Source organism: Neofelis nebulosa, chromosome 3 (genome assembly GCF_028018385.1).
Source record: "Neofelis nebulosa isolate mNeoNeb1 chromosome 3, mNeoNeb1.pri, whole genome shotgun sequence".
NCBI lineage: Eukaryota > Metazoa > Chordata > Mammalia > Carnivora > Felidae > Neofelis > Neofelis nebulosa.
Genome location: NC_080784.1, coordinates 203184657 through 203201674, shown reverse-complemented (window position 1 = coordinate 203201674; position 17018 = coordinate 203184657).

Here is a 17018-nt window from a genome sequence, read left to right as displayed (position 1 = left end):
GAGGCTTCACCTCCACTTGGGAAGAAGAGAGGAGTCAGAGGGGTTTCAGAGTCATCACAGAGGCTGGCGGGGCCCTCAGGGTCACAGAGGGGCCAGAGTTGGAGGAGGGGGCTGGCAACAGGAGGAGGGTGAGGCTGCTCTGTCCCGAGTTCATCCCAGAGTGCTCCCTCAGGGAAACCAAGGGCCAGGAGGAACAGAGCAGAATGCCTCAGGCAAAGAGGCAGAAAGAATACAGGACGCATCCCATTCCCCAGACTCTCTAGCTATGTTCTGATCTCCATTCCTTTTCACAGGCCGTTCCCTACCCTGGTAGGTTCTGGGAGGTTCTCCCACCACCCTTTCAGCAAGCAGGCTAGATAGCAGCAGTCCAGGGCTCATCAGGAAGTTCCAGAATTTGTTCAGAGACTCAGGCTTTTTCTATCTTCTTGCTCTGGGATCCGCAGCACGTAGTATCCCCCCCCGCCCCCGCCCCACCACCACCCCTTATAGTCACAAGATGGCTGCCAGAACACCAGGCATCATATCACCATTCCAGGCAGGAAGGAAAAGTCTAAGTATGTCCCAGAGGCCCCGCCCAGAAATGCACTCAGATGTCTAGGGCAGCACTGGGCCACATGGCCACCCAAAGCACAAGGGAGCCTGGGAGTCTGTCCTTTATTGGGCCACAGTGCTGCCCCGACACAAGGGAGCATCAGGGTTCTGGTTGGTGTAAAGAAGGAAGGGAATGTTGGATAGGCAACTCATCCTCTTCCAACTGTGTGGAGGGTGGGCAGGAGGGATCAGAATGGAGGCAGGAGCCCAGGGAGGGGCTGGGCAAGGGTCCGGTCGGAGCTGAGAGCGCCCTGGGCCGGGAGGACAGACCGCACAACACAGCAAGGTCTCCAGCCTCCTGATGTGTGAGAGGAAAAAGCTGGACAAAGCGCCCGGCCAGGGCAGTCAGCTTCCCCAAGGTCCATGACCTTGTCAAGCCGGCTGCGTGGGGCCATCGGCCCCGTCCACAGCGGCCTCTCCCCGGTCACCCTCACACAGCGTCCACCACGTCCCTCTGTCCTCCACTCCCCAGCCTCCCTGGCTTCCTCCAGGCCCGGAGGAGGGGTCCGGTGGGGAGGGCGGCTCTGTGGCTGGTGCTGACCATCCACGCCCTTCACCACGGCCTCAGACCGGAGGGCTGTGGCGGGCGGGCTGCTTCTTTGCTATCCTCCCAGGCTTAAATTCCGAGGGGCTGTTTGCCAAGACCTCTGCCTCGCGAGGTTTTCAGGGCCCCCCAGAAGGCGGCTCCCACAGCCCGCCTCCTTCCCTGGGCCGCTGGCGGTGCCCGCACCCGCGGGGAGAGGGAGCTGAGCCGTCCTCTCCCTCCAGAGCCCTGTCCTGTCTGCCCCTCACCCCCCTCCCCGCCACCATCCCTGAGATCCTAACATGGCCACTCGCCTGAAGCCTGCCTCCGTTTGCCCGGCTGCCTCGCCCACCGTTGCCCCTCCAGGATCTCCCCTGCAGCCCTGCCGTGTCGGTGCCTCTGTGTTCACCTCCTCTGCCAGCCCAGCTCACATGCAGCTCACACGCGTGTGCACATGGACACACACACCACACACACTCCCACAGCCACCCCCCCACCCCCCCGGGACGTCCTGGCTGCAGGCCCGTGGCCCTGCAGGAGCCACACCAAGCAGCCAGTTTCTCTCCTGACTCGTCATGCAGGGCAGTGCAGGGCCGGGCGGGCCTCTCCTCTTCCACTGAGCTGCCCCCCACCCCCTGTGGGCCCTTGTCCCCGTGCGGCACCGGGTCCCGGCCAGTGACTCCAGCAGCGTCCCCGGCAATCGCTCCGCCCCAGCAACGCGCACACAGCAAAACCCTCCTCGGGCCCGTGGGCGCCATCGGACTGCCTCTGCCTCTGACCGAAGGTTCTAGTTGTGTTTGGGGGTCCCACTCGTGACCCCCACATCTCCCACCTGCAGGGCCCTTAGGTCAAGGTCAGGACTCTGCCTTTGGTCTCTCCCTGCTCTGGGGCCAGGGTTCAGCCTCCTGGTCTTCCTCTGCAAGGCCTCCCTGCTCCCAGTCTAGCTGTGTGCCTTAAGGGAGGTCACTTAACCTCTCTGAGCCTCATATCCACCTTAAGAGGAGTCACGTGGAAAGGAAGGGGACTCCCAGAAGTCAGGGAAGCTGGACAGACGAAAAAGGAACAGATGAGCCCCTGTCTCCCTGGCATGGGGGTCATGGGGTAACGGGTTGGTGACTCGGCAGCACGTTGTGTCCCTAAAGGGAGACTGGAAACACCACCACTTAGCTCTTTCACTTTTCTGAGAGAACAGCCACGCCCTCCCACACGAGAGCCGTGGCCGTGGCCGTGGCCCCAGGATGCCTGCTGGCTGGACACGTCTTGGTTTCACTTAGTCTCCAGAAAGACTGGTTTCTGGACCCAGGTGTGGGAGGCAGTGTGGACCAGATGGAGGGAAACGGGCCTGGATGGGACCCCAACAGAACACAGCCTGTAAAAACCCCGCCCGGCCTCCTTCCTGCCAAATTTCTCGTTTCTCCCAAGAGCCCCCCTCCTGCACACGCTTCGAGGTGCCAGTCGCCAGCTTCCGGCCAAGAACACGCCGCTGACCAAGCACTTGGCGGCTGGCCAGGGAGGATCCTGGCGACCTTGTGTTGACCTCACGCGGAGGGGCAGGGCTGGCGGCCCTTCTAGGACATGTCACGTCGTGCCCACGACACGGTCTGCATCTCCGCCGAAATCACGCGCTCCACGCACACGCGGAGAACGGCCGCTCTGGCCCCTCCTCCCCACCCTGCCTTTCTTCACTGTCCACACACGCGGAAATGGGAGGCACGGGCTCGCCTTCAGGATCCAGGACCCCGCGCGGAGACCACTGCGGGCGGAAAGGCCGAGGGAACCCAGGAGGTATAACACCTTCAGGGGGCCCCATGATGACGTTTGCCTGGAAGAGGTTCCGGAACCCCCCGCCCCCACCATGCCCTGGGCACAGCAGACAGTGTTCACAGACAAAATGACAAGGGACTCCATGGGTATCGCTGGGAGACTCAATCTAGCATAAACACATCTCCCCTCGAGTGTATCCTGTAAAATTACCCAAGAAAGGGGTGCTTTGAATTGAGCGGCACTCCCCCATCACCGTGCTGCTGTCGCAGGGCACCGCTAACACTCTGTGCGCACTTTCAGGGTCACTTACTTACCAAATATCGATTGAGAGCTTGCTTGTCCTAGAACTTGCCCTGGGCACCGGGATACAGCAGTGCCTGGGCACACGGGGTGCCGTCCTGGGGGCTGACGCTTCCGGGGACGAAAACGGGGTGCCCGGGGAGGCGCTGTTCCACGGGCCTCTCAGCCCCGTGGGAAGAGCGGGCGTGGGGCTCACAGCCAGCACACAGGAGGCCTCTTGGGTTGAATAAAGGAATGAACAAACGGAAAAAAAGACAAGATACGTAGACACCATTTGCTAGATATGAAGAGAAGGACCCAAACGAAAATCCTCAGGAACACAGCCATGGCCCAAAAGCAGCTCTGCTGGTGACTCTCTGGCTTTATTCTCGAAGCAGAATCTCTCAGGGGCCTCCTTCCTGCCTTGCCAGAGTTGCCAATTTTAGCCAATAGAATTCAGGACACCCAGTGAAATTTGGATTTCAGATCAAACAACGATTTTTTTTTTCAACGTTTTTTATTTATTTTTGGGACAGAGAGAGACAGAGCATGAACGGGGGAGGGGCAGAGAGAGAGGGAGACACAGAATCGGAAACAGGCTCCAGGCTCTGAGCCATCAGCCCAGAGCCCGACGCAGGGCTCGAACTCACGGACCGCGAGATCGTGACGTGGCTGAAGTCGGACGCTTAACCGACTGCACCACCCAGGCGCCCCCGATTTTTTTTTTTAACATAAGTATGTCCCATACGTTGTTTGAGATATACTTATACTAAAAGTATTCACTGTTTATCTGAAATTCAAATTTAACTTGGCGTCCTGTGTCTTACCTGGCAACCCTATTCCCAGGTAAGGGCAAGAGGCAGGGTCAGAGGAATACCTGGAAGTGGGGCCGTGCCAGCCTCCCAGGAAGAGCCTGGACAGGGGAGGCTGGTGGAGAGGCCAGCCTGTGAGGACACACCTCTTGTGCGTGCTGAATTTTGTGCTATGTACGTGAGTTACTTCTTTCTTTCTCTCTCTCTTTCTTTTTTTTTAATGTTTATGTTTGAGAGAGACAGACAGAGACAGAGCGGGAGCTGGGGAGGGGCAGACCGAGGGGGAGACACAGAATCCGAAGCAGGCTCCAGGCTCCGAGCCGTCAGCACAGAGCCCGACGCGGGGCTCGAACTCACGGACCGCGGGATGGTGACCTGAGCCGAAGTCGGCCGCTTCACCGACTGAGCCCCCCAGGCGCCCCTTGGTGCCCCAATTTCTAAAATGATTATTCGGAAAATGAGAGTCGATGTTAACGTCAGGGGAAGTTGGGGTTCAGCTCTCCTAAGCCATTTCAAAGATAAGCAGGGAGCTCAGTGCGGGTCAGGACGTGCCTGAGCTCCTCCAACCGCACCAGCCGCCTGGCTTCCCTTTTTGAATTTAGGGCCCCCGCTCCCTTTCTCCTTCACCAACGTGAAGAAAGCGTGAACTTTAACAAGAACCGCTGATGTGTCCCCCCTCGAAACGGCCACACGGCAATCTGCACACACACGTTCAGAGCAGCACCGCGGGCAACAGCCGACACCGCGGAGCGAGGGAGAACTCGACGCTCGGTGGGAGGAGTCGGACACAAAAGGCCGCGTACCGTGGGATTCCGTTCGCGCAAAACGTCCAGAACGGAAATCCAGAGAGACAGGAAGGAGACGAGTGGCTGCGAAGGGCGACGCCGGGGCCCGGGAGAGACAAGGGTGGCTGGTAGCAGGTGTCCCTCTGGCAGGATGCAAATGTTCTAACATGGGCTGTGCTGATGGTTGCAGACGCTAAAACCCATTTACCTGCCTATAAAATGGGCGGATTAAATGCGTGAGAATCACAGCAAAGCCCTTGGAGAGCCTGAGTGGCACCGTCGGTTGAGTGTGTGACTCACGATTTCAGCTCAGGTCACGATCTCACGGTTCATGAGTTCGAGCCCCGCGTCGGGCTCTGTGCTGCCAGCACGGAGCCTGCTTGGGATTCTCTCTCTCTCCCTCTCTGTCCCTCCCCCACTCATGGGCATATGCTCTCTTTCTCTCTCTAAAATTTAAAAAAAAAAAAAAATTGTTTCAAAAGCTGTCAATTCTTTGAAAGATCCAAAGATCCAGTGGTCCCTTCTTCCCCCAGAGGGAAGGCAGAAGTCCTGGGAAGGGCTGTGTGGTCTGTCCCCACCCCCCATGCCCTCCAGCGGGCCAGGCCCCCCAGCCTGGTTTCTCACAGCCTATCCCCCTCCTGGACCTCGCTTCCCCAGATGGGTAACCCCTGCCCCTGTCAGTGGGGCCTGCCCACCCCCCTACCGTTAACCTAGCTCATTTCTATCTCTTTCCTCCCTTCCGCACGGTGCACAGCCCCTCCCCCGTCGACCCAGCCCATCTCCTCCCTCCCTCCGCACAGCCCCACGTGTCACAGACGATGCACTCACTCTGCTGTTGCATCACTTGTCCCCACTGGACCGCACGCACCGCTCAGCGGGCGTCACACAGATGCGTCCCCAGCACCTACGACAGTGCCTGCCACCCACTCAGAGCTTAAAACCTATTTGGGGACTGGAGAAGATTGGGGGTGGGCTGGTGGGAAGAGGAGCGGGGTTCCTGAGCCACCCCCCGCCCCCCCGCGAAAGAAGCAGGGCTAGAAATGTCTGAGGGCCCCAGAAATAAAACAGAGGAGCCTATAGATCTGACGGTCCCCTGAGCTTCCCACGGGCGTCCAAACTTGGCGCCTGCAGCTCAGAAAGGGGAGTCTGTTCCCTCCCCTACACCAGCTTCCCATCCCCTCCCCATGTGGCTCAGCCAAGGCACCCCCGCCCCCAGGTTCTGCCTCACTCCGGGTCTAAACCACAGCAACCCTAATTCGGTCCCGTCCCGGATGAGACCTGCCTCCATCCGGGCCCCCCATCGAGGCTGCCTTCACCCCAGCTCCTGTCCTCACTCGGATGGTGCCTGTTTGCAGAAGCCAAAGCCACTGGAGGGGGGAAGGGGAAGCTCCTGCTGGAAGAGGAGGAAGAGACAGATCCCTCCATCCCTCCCCTTCCCCCTCAACTCCTGCCCGCAAAGCGTTCTTTCTCACTGGCATTTATCTAAACCTCGCCCAGAGAACTGTGCGCCATGCCATCCCCCCTCCCCGCGTCGCAGGCGGACCAGCAGCCTGGGCACACAGCCCTTGCGGGCCTGGCTCGGGTCAGGGCACCATCCCGGCCCCGGGGGGGGGGGGGGGGGGCGGCGGCGGGTTTGCCGGGAGGAACGTGGGCCGGCACAGCCTGCCGGTGACGCTCGGTGAAGTGGGAGGGCCCTTCTGCTCGGAGAAAGACTTGGCAGCCGTCTGTGTCTGTGCACCGAAAAACCGGAGTTAAAATATTGTACCCAAAACATGAGGAGGTTTCCATACAGAAATCCCTGGGGATGATCAACTTTGGCGCGGCACCTGAAAAGGCGGCTCTTTCTACTCCGGCCCATGTTCAGAGCGGGCTCGCACACGCGCAAGACGAGAAGCCTGTGGGCCTCAGCTGCCCACGGCAGGTTTTGGGGTTTTGTGCTTCGTGCCCAATCTCGTCTGGGCTCTGCCACCAAAGCCCTCCGCGCCCCGTGAGGACGTCCGAGCCTTTCCCGCCTGCCTGCTTCTTCTCCTTTGCTGGGACCTCCGGGCTGTCTGTCCTTCACGGGCCTGAGCCCGCAAACCCAACCTGTGTCTTCTTGGCCCGGGACTGGGCCCGAGAACGACTCCAGGGATCGGCTGCTTGGAACCAGGGGGGTGGGTCGGGGGAGCTCTCTCTTGCCCCGGGACCTGAGTTCTGAGGACACAGAAGCCTGGATCTTGGGCACCCAGCTTCCCTAGCTGCACAGAAGAACCACAGAGTAAAGCCAAGGCCAAGAGAAAAGCCAGAGCTGGGAAGTGGAGAGAGAAGCGGGGACACCCGCACCCCCAGATTCAGCAGAGCCCAGAGCCAGGAGTCACCTGGCCTTCCTAGTTACAGGAGCCACCAGCTCCCTCTCCGCTGCAAGAGCAGACAAGAATGTCCAAATGAGGGGTGCCCATGTGGCTCAGTCTGTTAAGCGGCTAAGCGTCTGGTTAATCAAGTCTCTTGATTTCAGCCCAGGTCATGATTTCACGGTTCCCGGGATCGAGCCCAGCGCCGGGCTCTGTGCTGTCAGCGCAGAGCCTGCTTGGGATTCTCTCTCTCTGCCCCTCCCCTGCTTGTTCTCTCTCCTCCCTCTCTCTCTCCCTCTCTGTGTCTCTCTCTCTCAAAATAAATAAATAAAATTAAAGAAACAAAAAGGAAATCCTGAAATCCTGACATCTGTTACGACATGGCTGAAACATTGCTCGGTGAACTAAGCCCATCACAAATGGGACAAATGCGGGGGTCCCAGAGTATGTCGTTTCATGGACACAGAAAGTGCAATGGGTAGGTGGGTGGGTGCCACGGGCTGCAGGAAGGGGGACAGGGAGTCAGTGTTTACTGGGAACGGCATTTCTGTTAGGAAAGGCAGAACGTTCTGGAGATGGAGGGTTGACGCACTTGGTGCCACTGAACTGGCCGCTCAGCGGTGGTCAAGATGGCTTCGGGTTATGTGTTTGCAGCACAGTGTTTTGTTTAAAACCTGGAAAGCATGACGTGAAACATCCTGAACGGGACGCATTAAATGACTTGGGCAAACGAAACAGGGAAGCCCGACACAGCGGTTCGCAAGCCACGAAAGTCACTTTCGGAACCATGACAGGAGTCATGATTTTTTTTGGTGTTTGCAGAACACTAGCCAGGGCTCACGCCTGCTCAGCTAGACACGTGTCCGGGCTGTGGACCAAGGCCACGGGACCGGCTGACATTGCCCGTCGTCAGGAGGGGCCCAGCCAAGACCATTTAATCCCCGCACACACAGAGCACAGAGACCCTTTCTCATCCCCACGTGAGCTCAGCCGAGCTGAGGTTCCAAGAGCTGTAACCCGTCGGAACGCATGGCCCCCCTGTGGCCACAGAGCAGGGCCACGCCCAGCCTCTCCGCTGCAGCTTCTTACCTTCTAGACGTTTCTGCGTTTACAGCACATACAATGTTCACAGCTGTGAATCTTGGGAGTTGAGAGAAACCCTTCACGCTCTACATTCCACACTTGATCAGCGTGTGGTTCACCTTTTTTCAATCACATGTTTCCATGTTGCAACTTAAAAACACATTTAAGAAGATGGGGTCCCTGGGTGGCTCAGTCGGTTAAGCATCCGCCTGCCTTCAGCTCAGGTCATGATCTCACGGTTCGTGGGTTCGAGCCCCGCATCAGGCTCTGTGCGGACAGCTCGGAGCCTGGAGCCTGCTTCGGAGGCTGTGTGTGTGTGTGTCTCTCTCTCTCTCTCTGCCCCTCCCCCACAAAAAATAAATAAACATTAACACATTTTTTTAAAAAACAAGTTTAAGAAGAAAATTTCCTTTACGTGGGAAGGTAGGATTCTAAAAATCAAAAATGAGTGCAGGGTGTTGTATTTAGAGAGAGCTCACACAGCCAATGCTTTGTCGTCTTCAGAGCGACCCCAGGGTGCACCCGTGAGACAGTAAAGAGGTACTGATAACACTTAGGTCGCCATCCAAGCACAAAGGGTTGAATCTGGCACAGCCCGGGGGCCTCCAACTCCACGTTGAGCAGAGCCCCAGCCAGCTAAGCACCTGTGTTTCCCAATTCCCACAGCCAAGGCCGGCCTCTCCCCATCCCCCGGCTGCCTCTCTCCCTCCTGGCCTGTCTTACCTGCGCGGTCACACCATTCTGGTGCCCGCCTTGGAAGCCAAGGGGAATGACCTCTCTATGACTCGCGGTCCCGGAAGGCAGGGCACAGCTCCTTCACTTCTGAACCCTGAGCCCCTAACACCAAAACCAGGGCTTAGATCAATGTGAAAGGAAGGGAGGGGCGGGGAGGGAGGGAAAGGGGAGAGGGGGAAGGGGAAGAGGTCAAGATTAGGGGGTCGATTGTCAACATGGTCTCTCCTGGGTAGGAAACGCCAGCAGGGGCTTTGCACATAACTCACTAATTGCTAATCCTTCAGGCAAAATAAAGTCATCATCAGAAGTATTAGTTCATGGCCATGGCAGGAGAGTGGAAATACACTGCCTGTGCGGTTACACAGGGAATTCTACCCTCCAGCGACAGCCGGCAGTGAAGCGGCAGTGTGGACGACACTACTCCTTCCTCGTACACTTTCTGGCCTCTGGGGACACCGTGGGTGCAGCCAAGTCACAGCCGGGAAGGGGCCTTCCGCAGAGCTCGAGTCTGGACGCCTGCAGCCCAGCTCTGAAACCGTCCTCCCCTGCCACCTCCCCTGGGCATGCAGTGGGGCCTGATTCAGCCTGAGGAGGGGGCGGGAGAGGGGCGGGGAAGGGGGAGGAGAGGGGGAGGGGCAGGAGGGGCTGGAAGGAAGTAGGAAGGGGGCGGGGAGAGGGGAGGGGTGAGGAGGGGCGGGGCGGGAGGGACTGGAAGGGGTGAGGGCAGGGAGGGGGCGGGGGGGGCGGGGAGGAGGCGGGAAGGGGCGGGGAAGGGGGCGGGGAGGGGTGGGAAGCGGCAGGAGGGAAAGGGGAGGAGCGGAGGAGGGCGGGGAAGGGGCGGGGAAGGGGTGGGAGGGGGCGGGGCGGGGGCGGGGAGGGGTGGGGAAGCATCAGGAGGGGGAGGGGCGGAGGAGGGCGGGGGGAGGAGGCGGGGAGGGGCGGGGAAGGGGCGGGGAGGGGCGGGGATGGGGCGGGGAGGGGCGGGGAGGGGCGGGGAGGGGCGGGGAGGCCTCGGAGACCGAAGTTTTCAGGTGGAGTCCAGAGCAGGGAGGGTCCGGCGTCCAAATCCATTCCTGTGTCTGGCACTGAGGGAGCAGGGCAGGGAAGAAGCGAGCCCCGAGGAAAATGAGGGCAGCCCCCAAGCCCCATAACCCGAGTTCAGCAGAAAGATTTGATCCTAAAGGCCGTGGGGAGTCCTGGAAGGCTTTAGACAGGTGACTGCCAAGGTCAGAGTTTTATCCCAAGGCCGTCTCTTGGGGAACCCAGCCTCAGGCACCAGAAAGACTCTGAGCACAGCCCCCGCTGGCCCAGCAGGGGCAGGGACTTGATCAGAAATAAGCCTTTGCTTCAAGCCCCTGGGGTTGGGGAGCCCTTTGTCACAGCAGCATGACTTAGCCAAGCTGGAGACCATAATCCCGTTCGGAGAAGAGGACATAGGGCTCAGGGAGGTAGGTGGCAGTCTAGATGTTCCCAGAGCCGTCCCACAGCCACTCTGTGCTGCAGGGAAGAGGGAAGGAGGGAGGTGTCCCCGCTCAGTCTTAAAAGACCAGCAGGGGCTGTGGCTGCAGCCCACGGCTCCTGTCCACGCTGGGAGCTGGCTCTCTGACATCCCGTGGGCCTCTGCCCACCTCCCGGCCCCTCCTCAGTCTGCTGGCAGCCGTTTCAGCCGCTGCCATCAGACCTGGGGCCCCAGGGGCTGGGAAAGGTGACTCTTCCCTCTGGTGTTTGTGTTCTGTCCCCACGGAGTCACACAGCCTTTCTCAGCCTGTTGGGGCCGGGGGGGGGGGGGGGGGGGGAGGGGGAGTAGGGCGGTGACCTAAGCACACAAGCACCCACTGAGGACAGCCCTGGTGCCCCCACTTTGCACCTTCCTGGGGGCCGGGTTCTGTCTTTGGTATGGAGTCAGGGAGGAGGTTGTGGGTGAATCAGACCCTCCTTGGTTGGGCTGAAGGATCGTGACCATCTGTTTGTTTTCCAGGGTCAGCAGGCCCTGGAAATCCTCAAGGTGCCTTTTGTTAAGTGTCTCCTAGGGTGTTAATGAGAGGAGGAGAGAGAGACAGAGAGAGGGAGATGTTCTGAAGACCTCTCAGATCTGACTCACCCCTCGCGGCCGAGGGTCAAGGACACGCTGGGGGAGGTGGGGGGGGGGGTGTATTGAAGAGATTTTTCTCTTTAACAACTTGAAAGCCGGGTCTGGGCAATTCAGCCTCTTGGCCCCGGATAGGGCTTGCAGGCTTCCGTAAGCTGTTTTTCTGCATGCCACGGCCGGGGTGTGGATGATGCCTAGAACTCTCCTGGCTCAGCTTCCACGGTCCATTTGCCTTCTGGTCTCCCCAGGGACTGAGACTTCCTCTCTGTGCCCACAGTGGCTGGACAGGTCGAGAGCTCCCCGCCCCTGGGGGTGTGCAAACCAGAGATGCCACCGATGGTTCGAGGGTCCTCGAGGGGGACCCTCCCTTCCAGTCTCAGCTCAAGCATCTGCCAGGGGAATGTGAGCAGGTACAGGCCACGCAGGCCCAGGAGGTGGCAGCCAGATGCGACCCGCTGCTTTGCCTCGTCCTCCTTCCTCTGTCGTTACAGGGGGATGTGGCCAGCTCCTACCTGGGTAAGGCACGTGTGCAGACTTTGAACTCCCTTCCCCCAGCCCCCCACTGCCCGCCACCACCCCATCCCTGCCCTCACCCCCCCCCATCACGGTGCTTCCTTCTTTCCTCCTTCCAGACCTCCCTCCTGTCTCCACCAGCTCACTCCGTCCCTCAGACACGATGACCCATGCCACTCAAGTTCCTGTCCAGAGACCCCGGGGCTGCTGGGTGACCGCGGCCATCCAGCTCCTCCCCCCTCCCCCATGCGGAACCACAGCCCACAAGCGAACTCGGGCCCCACAGAATCAATCCCGCGGTCCCCAGATGTGGTCCCCTTGCTTACAATGGGGTGAGTCGAGGGAGGGGACGGCCACCACACTGATGGATCGTCACGCACCACGTGAACACAAGGCCTTTCCAGGTCACTCGACATCTTCCGCCTGAGAGTGGGCCAGGGGCCCCCCTCAGGGTCGTGGGCATGATGTCAGGTCCAGGTCCCTGCATGATGGTCCAGGTGTCCTCACTTCCTTCTTCCCTGACTTCCTCTCTGGGCTGTAGCCCTGCTGAGCTCTGATTTTTATTTGATTTGATTTTACTTTTTTGAGAGAGAGAGTGAGAGAGAGCGAGAGCAAGCATGAATGGGGGAGGGGCAGAGAGAGAGAGATGGAGACAAAGAATCGGAAGCAGGCTCCAGGCTCTGAGCCGTCGGCACACAGCCCGACGCGGGGCTCGAACCCACAAACCGTGAGATCATGACCTGAGCCGAAGTCGGTCGCTTAGCCCACTGCGCCACCCAGGCGCCCCTGATTATTGTCATTAATAAAATGTGTCTGAGGGGCGCCTGGGTGGCGCAGTCGGTTAAGCGTCCGACTTCAGCCAGGTCACGATCTCGCGGTCCGTGAGTTCGAGCCCCGCGTCGGGCTCTGGGCTGATGGCTCGGAACCTGGAGCCTGTTTCCGCTTCTGTGTCTCCCTCTCTCTCTGCCCCTCCCCCGTTCATGCTCTGTCTCTCTCTGTCCCAAAAATAAATAAAAAACGTTGAAAAAAAATAATAAAATAAAAATAAAAAATAAAATGTGTCTGAAACAGCTACCCCTCCGAGTGTAAGGGTTCAGGGACGGAACAGCCCACATGGTCACTGCACACACCTTTCCCCTCTTCCGCACTGGCAGGAAGGCCGCTGTGCCCCGCACCTGGGCGCGTCTCCCCTGCAGCCCAGGACGATCAGGGGGAAATGAACTTTCCAAAGAGAAGACCCGGCTTCAGAGAAGCCCCACCGGCCCCTGCCGCGGGGCACAGCGTCCCTCACACGTCACCGTATGCCACGCTTGCACCCTTCTCTCTTACGGCCTCAAGATCACTCCACCTCGCAGGTGAGGAAACTGAGGCTGGGAGCAGTTAAGCAATTTGGCCGAGGCCACACAGTTAGGAAGAAAGAGAGCGCGTTTCAAATACAACTAGTCGAGCCGGACTTCGCCCTGTCTCTGCCACCCCCCGCCAGACTCAGTGGGTCACCGAACGTGGGGGCTGGCAGTGCAGCAGGGGTCCACAGCCCACCCGCGTGCTCGCCCTGCTAACTCCAGGGCTGCGGAGCCCTGGGGCCGCCTGGGACAGATGGCGAAGGGGACGTGAGCTGTCCGGTGAAGCCCCCAGGAAACCATGACTTGGAAACCCAGAGGGAGGCTGAAGGAGGGGAAGGATGGGAGGGCTCGGCTAGACAGGACGCACACTCGACATTGGAGACAGCATAGTCGTTCGAAAAGTGTGCTGGCTTCAAGCATGATTCATCCCGTGCAGCCAAGCATCCGTCCATGCATCCATCTGTCCGTCTATCCATCCGCCCACCCACCAACCACACATTTAACCATACATTTAACCTTTCACTGGCCATCCGGCCATCCAGCCAGCCAGCCATCCACCCACCATCCATTCCCTCCGTAAGAATTTACGATGAAGCCCCTCCCCTGTGCTGGGAGCCATCCTCAAGAAGCTTGGTCCTGTAGAAACCACTGCAACACGACGAAGGCTGGCGGGGCTGTGCCCGAGAAGTCCTGTGGTCTGTGGCGTCCCGGGAGGCACCTGACCCACATAGGGCTTGTCCAGGAAGGCTTCCTGGAGGGGGCGGCGCCAGAGCCAAATCTTCAAGGATGAGTGACGCGCCCAAGCAGAAGGAATGGGGGTTCCCCCCCCACAGCACAAGCACTGGCGCAGGGGTGGGGAGGGAGAGGGTGGAGAAGAGGGCCGCGTGGAGAGATGGGGCCGGCTGGGGAACGAACCCACCCAAAGGGGCTGGCCCTGCACACCCCGGTGACTCTGTAGAGGAGGTTTAGGGGGGAGGTTTCTCCCTCATAAATGTCTCTTCTAACTGTCGCACCCCTGGACCGTCGGTGGCCTGAAGGCAGGGGCAGGCCGTCCTCCAGCGCCAGCACCCACGGCAGCACCGGGCACAGAGCCGACGAGGTCACACGTCTGCTGAGTGGGTGTCGGCACCGATCCAGGGCCTTCCCGGGAGGGGCTGATTCCCAGACGCTCACAGCCACTGTGCACGGAGACCGCTGGGCCCGGAGGCCCGAGGGCAGGGGGGGCAAAGAGACGCAGGCGCCGGGAGTCAGGCCGGCACCAGGGTCACGGCCAGAGGCCCCAGGACTTCCAGCTGGAGCCCTCTGCTCGGTGCCCCAGGCAGCCCTAACCCTCCCCCTCATCTCCACAAAGTTACAATTTTGCTAACTCAACGTAACGTTTCGCCTTTTCGAAAGTCATAACCAGCAGGGTGATGCGGCTGATAGAGAATGTTCCCGGTGGGGCTGCCGGATGCTCTGCGCGCTTTTCTGTGGCTCCCGTGCAGGTGTTTTGTGTGGTCTGTTCTGTCGCTGCCCCAGTGGGCCTGCCTGCTGAGGGGGATTCGGGCACAGGCCTGTCCCGGCCCCGACCTGAGCTCGGCGTCCCCGGGGAGGGGGGCGTCTGGGGGCATATGTTCGCACGTTTCGCTCAAAACACCCGTGAGCCGCACCCGGTGATCGGGTCTCCTCCTCCTCAGCTTTGGAGAGACAAATTCCAAACGCCTCCAGTCCCTCTCGCGTGGGGACTCATCTGCCACAGGTGCCCTCCCTATTGGCAGGAACAGAAATACGGGACGAAGAGAATCCCATCCTCCCTGGCCGCGGAGTATATCGGGCGCCGTTCGGCACACTGATTTTTCAAAACACAAATAGTGTGTGCAAGATATTTCCAGGAACGAACAAAGAAAGCCTGGGGACAACTTATTTAAATCACCTCTCTTGGCTGAACTCTGCAGAGGCGGGGAAACAGCAGGCGGCTGGGGACTGGGCCCCGGAGCGCTGGCTGGGGGCCCAGCCCCGGGGAGCCCCGCTTATCACCTTGAAGCAACCGCTTCCTTCCAGACAGGGCCAGGCACCTGGCGAATGAGCCCAACGTGTCCAGTAAATCGAGGCTGACGCGGGGAACCGAAGCAGGGGCGGCCCAGAGAGAAGGCCTCCGAGAGGGGGGTGGGGGGGCCCGGAAGGAGCCCCTGCACGGTGGTGTCACTGTCCCAGCACGTGAGGGAATCCACACGGTGGAGGAGGACGAAAGGAACCCAGCGAGGAAGGGAGGGGTGAGGAGGGGGCAGTGATGGGGGAAGGACGGAGGGAAAAACAGTGCCTTCAGACCTCCCAGGGCAGTAGGAGGTCACTCTGGCCTGGTCAACAGCCCCGAGAGGAATCAAGCTCAGCCCTCCTCCTGAGCCCAGACAAGAGCTCAGACCTCTCGGGGTGGCCAGGGCCCCCGATGGAGGAAGGCACGAAGGAGATGCCTGAAGCGGCTTGCGCAATCCGGGAATGCTGCCTGGTGGAGGTGACAGCCAAGGTGTCAAAAGGTAGCTATCAGCCAGGTAAAGGGGCTTGGGGTGGGGGGTTCAGGAGGAGAGGAAGGAATGTTCCAGGCTGAGACTCTAGAGAACACAGGGTCTCTGCGAGATGCTCGGTGTGCTGATGGGAGCTGGGGGCAGGGACTGAGGCCGGAGGTGAGGGGTACCCTGGGCCAGCCTTCCCAGGATGTGAGCTTCCTCCCGGCAGCAGCAGGGAGCCACCTGGAGGTATTGAGAAGGAACTACCTGATCAGGCGTTTGCAGGGGCCTGGCCGGTGGCTCCTCCCTCCGTTCTGACCCAGGGAAGGAATCAGGAAAACCACTTGGCAGAGGGGAAGCCAAAGTATTCCCTTTATTGCTGGGGAAGTTGATCTGGCAGAACGTGGCTTCTATCTGCTGGCCAGTGGGTCTCCAAACACTGAGCCCCAGGCCTCCCCAGCGTGAGCACCCAGAGAAGAAGGTGGGGTCCCCGCTAGCCGACCTCCTGCATTAGCTCTCTTCCTCTGAGCAGGGGGAGGGAGGCCGGCCAGGTTATGCTGGAGTCCCCTCCCCAAGGGAAGGACCCGTCAGGAGGGGCGGCATCAGCGGGACGGCTCAGTCCCGGCAGAGCTGCAAGGCCGGGCTGAGGAGGTTTGGGTAGACAGAGGCCCAGAGCCCCCCCCCAGGGACGCAGGGGCAGGGTCTGTCCCACCGTGCCTGCGACTCACGTGTGGCCAAGAGCCAGAATGGGCCCCGGCCCCCATGGAGCCCAGGGCTGTGTGTTAGAACACAGGAAACCAGAGCCCAGAGGGAAATAGGTCCCGTTCTTGGTCACACAGCGAGTTAGGGACAGAGGCCGTCTGGGCATGCAGGTCCGGACGCCCGGCTCACAGCTCTGTCCCCTACAGCGCTTTCTACCTGCGGGTGTCCCTGAGGATTTGCACAGTCTGGAACTCCATGCACGCGGCAGGGGCACTGCCAACGTTGGGAGAATGTCACCAGCAGAAATCCTGGCATGTAAAAAACAGATGCCATCAGCTTCCCGCCCAAACCCCTTTTACAGATGGGGCAAAAGAGGCTGGCCTCAGAGGACCAGGCGGCCTGACCGGTGATCCTTGGCTCAAAGAAAATCCCTGCACCCCGAATTCCGTGCAGGCCCCCGGGAAGCAGGCCGGGGACTTCCCAGCCAGGCCTGCCGTGGGCTCAGAGCCAGTGCTGCGGAAGACGCCCGGCCCGGAAGCAGGGGCCCAAGTCGGTACCAGTCAAGGCTCCCCAGAGGAACAGAACCAGTAGGATATAGAGAGACACATCAAAGAGGAGTTTTATCATAGGAATCCGCTCACAAGGTCACGGAGGCCGAGGAGCCCCACGATCTGCAAGCTGGAGACCCAGCAAAGCTGAAGGGTGGTCGGGTGGAGTCGGAAGTTCAGAGGGCCGGGAGCGCCCGTGTCTGCGGGTGGCAGAAGGTGGATGTCTCAGCTGAAGCCCAGAGAGCAAATCCGCCCTTCCTCCCCCCTCAGTGGAGGTGGACTGGGGGGTGCCCCCCACATCGGGGAGCACAGCCCTGCTCCGTTCCGCCCACCGCTTGAAGTGCTGATCTCTTCCGGAGACACCCGCACACGCACAGCCAGAGAGAGTGTTCCACGAGCCAACCGGCATCCCCGAGCGCAGCTGGGAAGACACGCGAA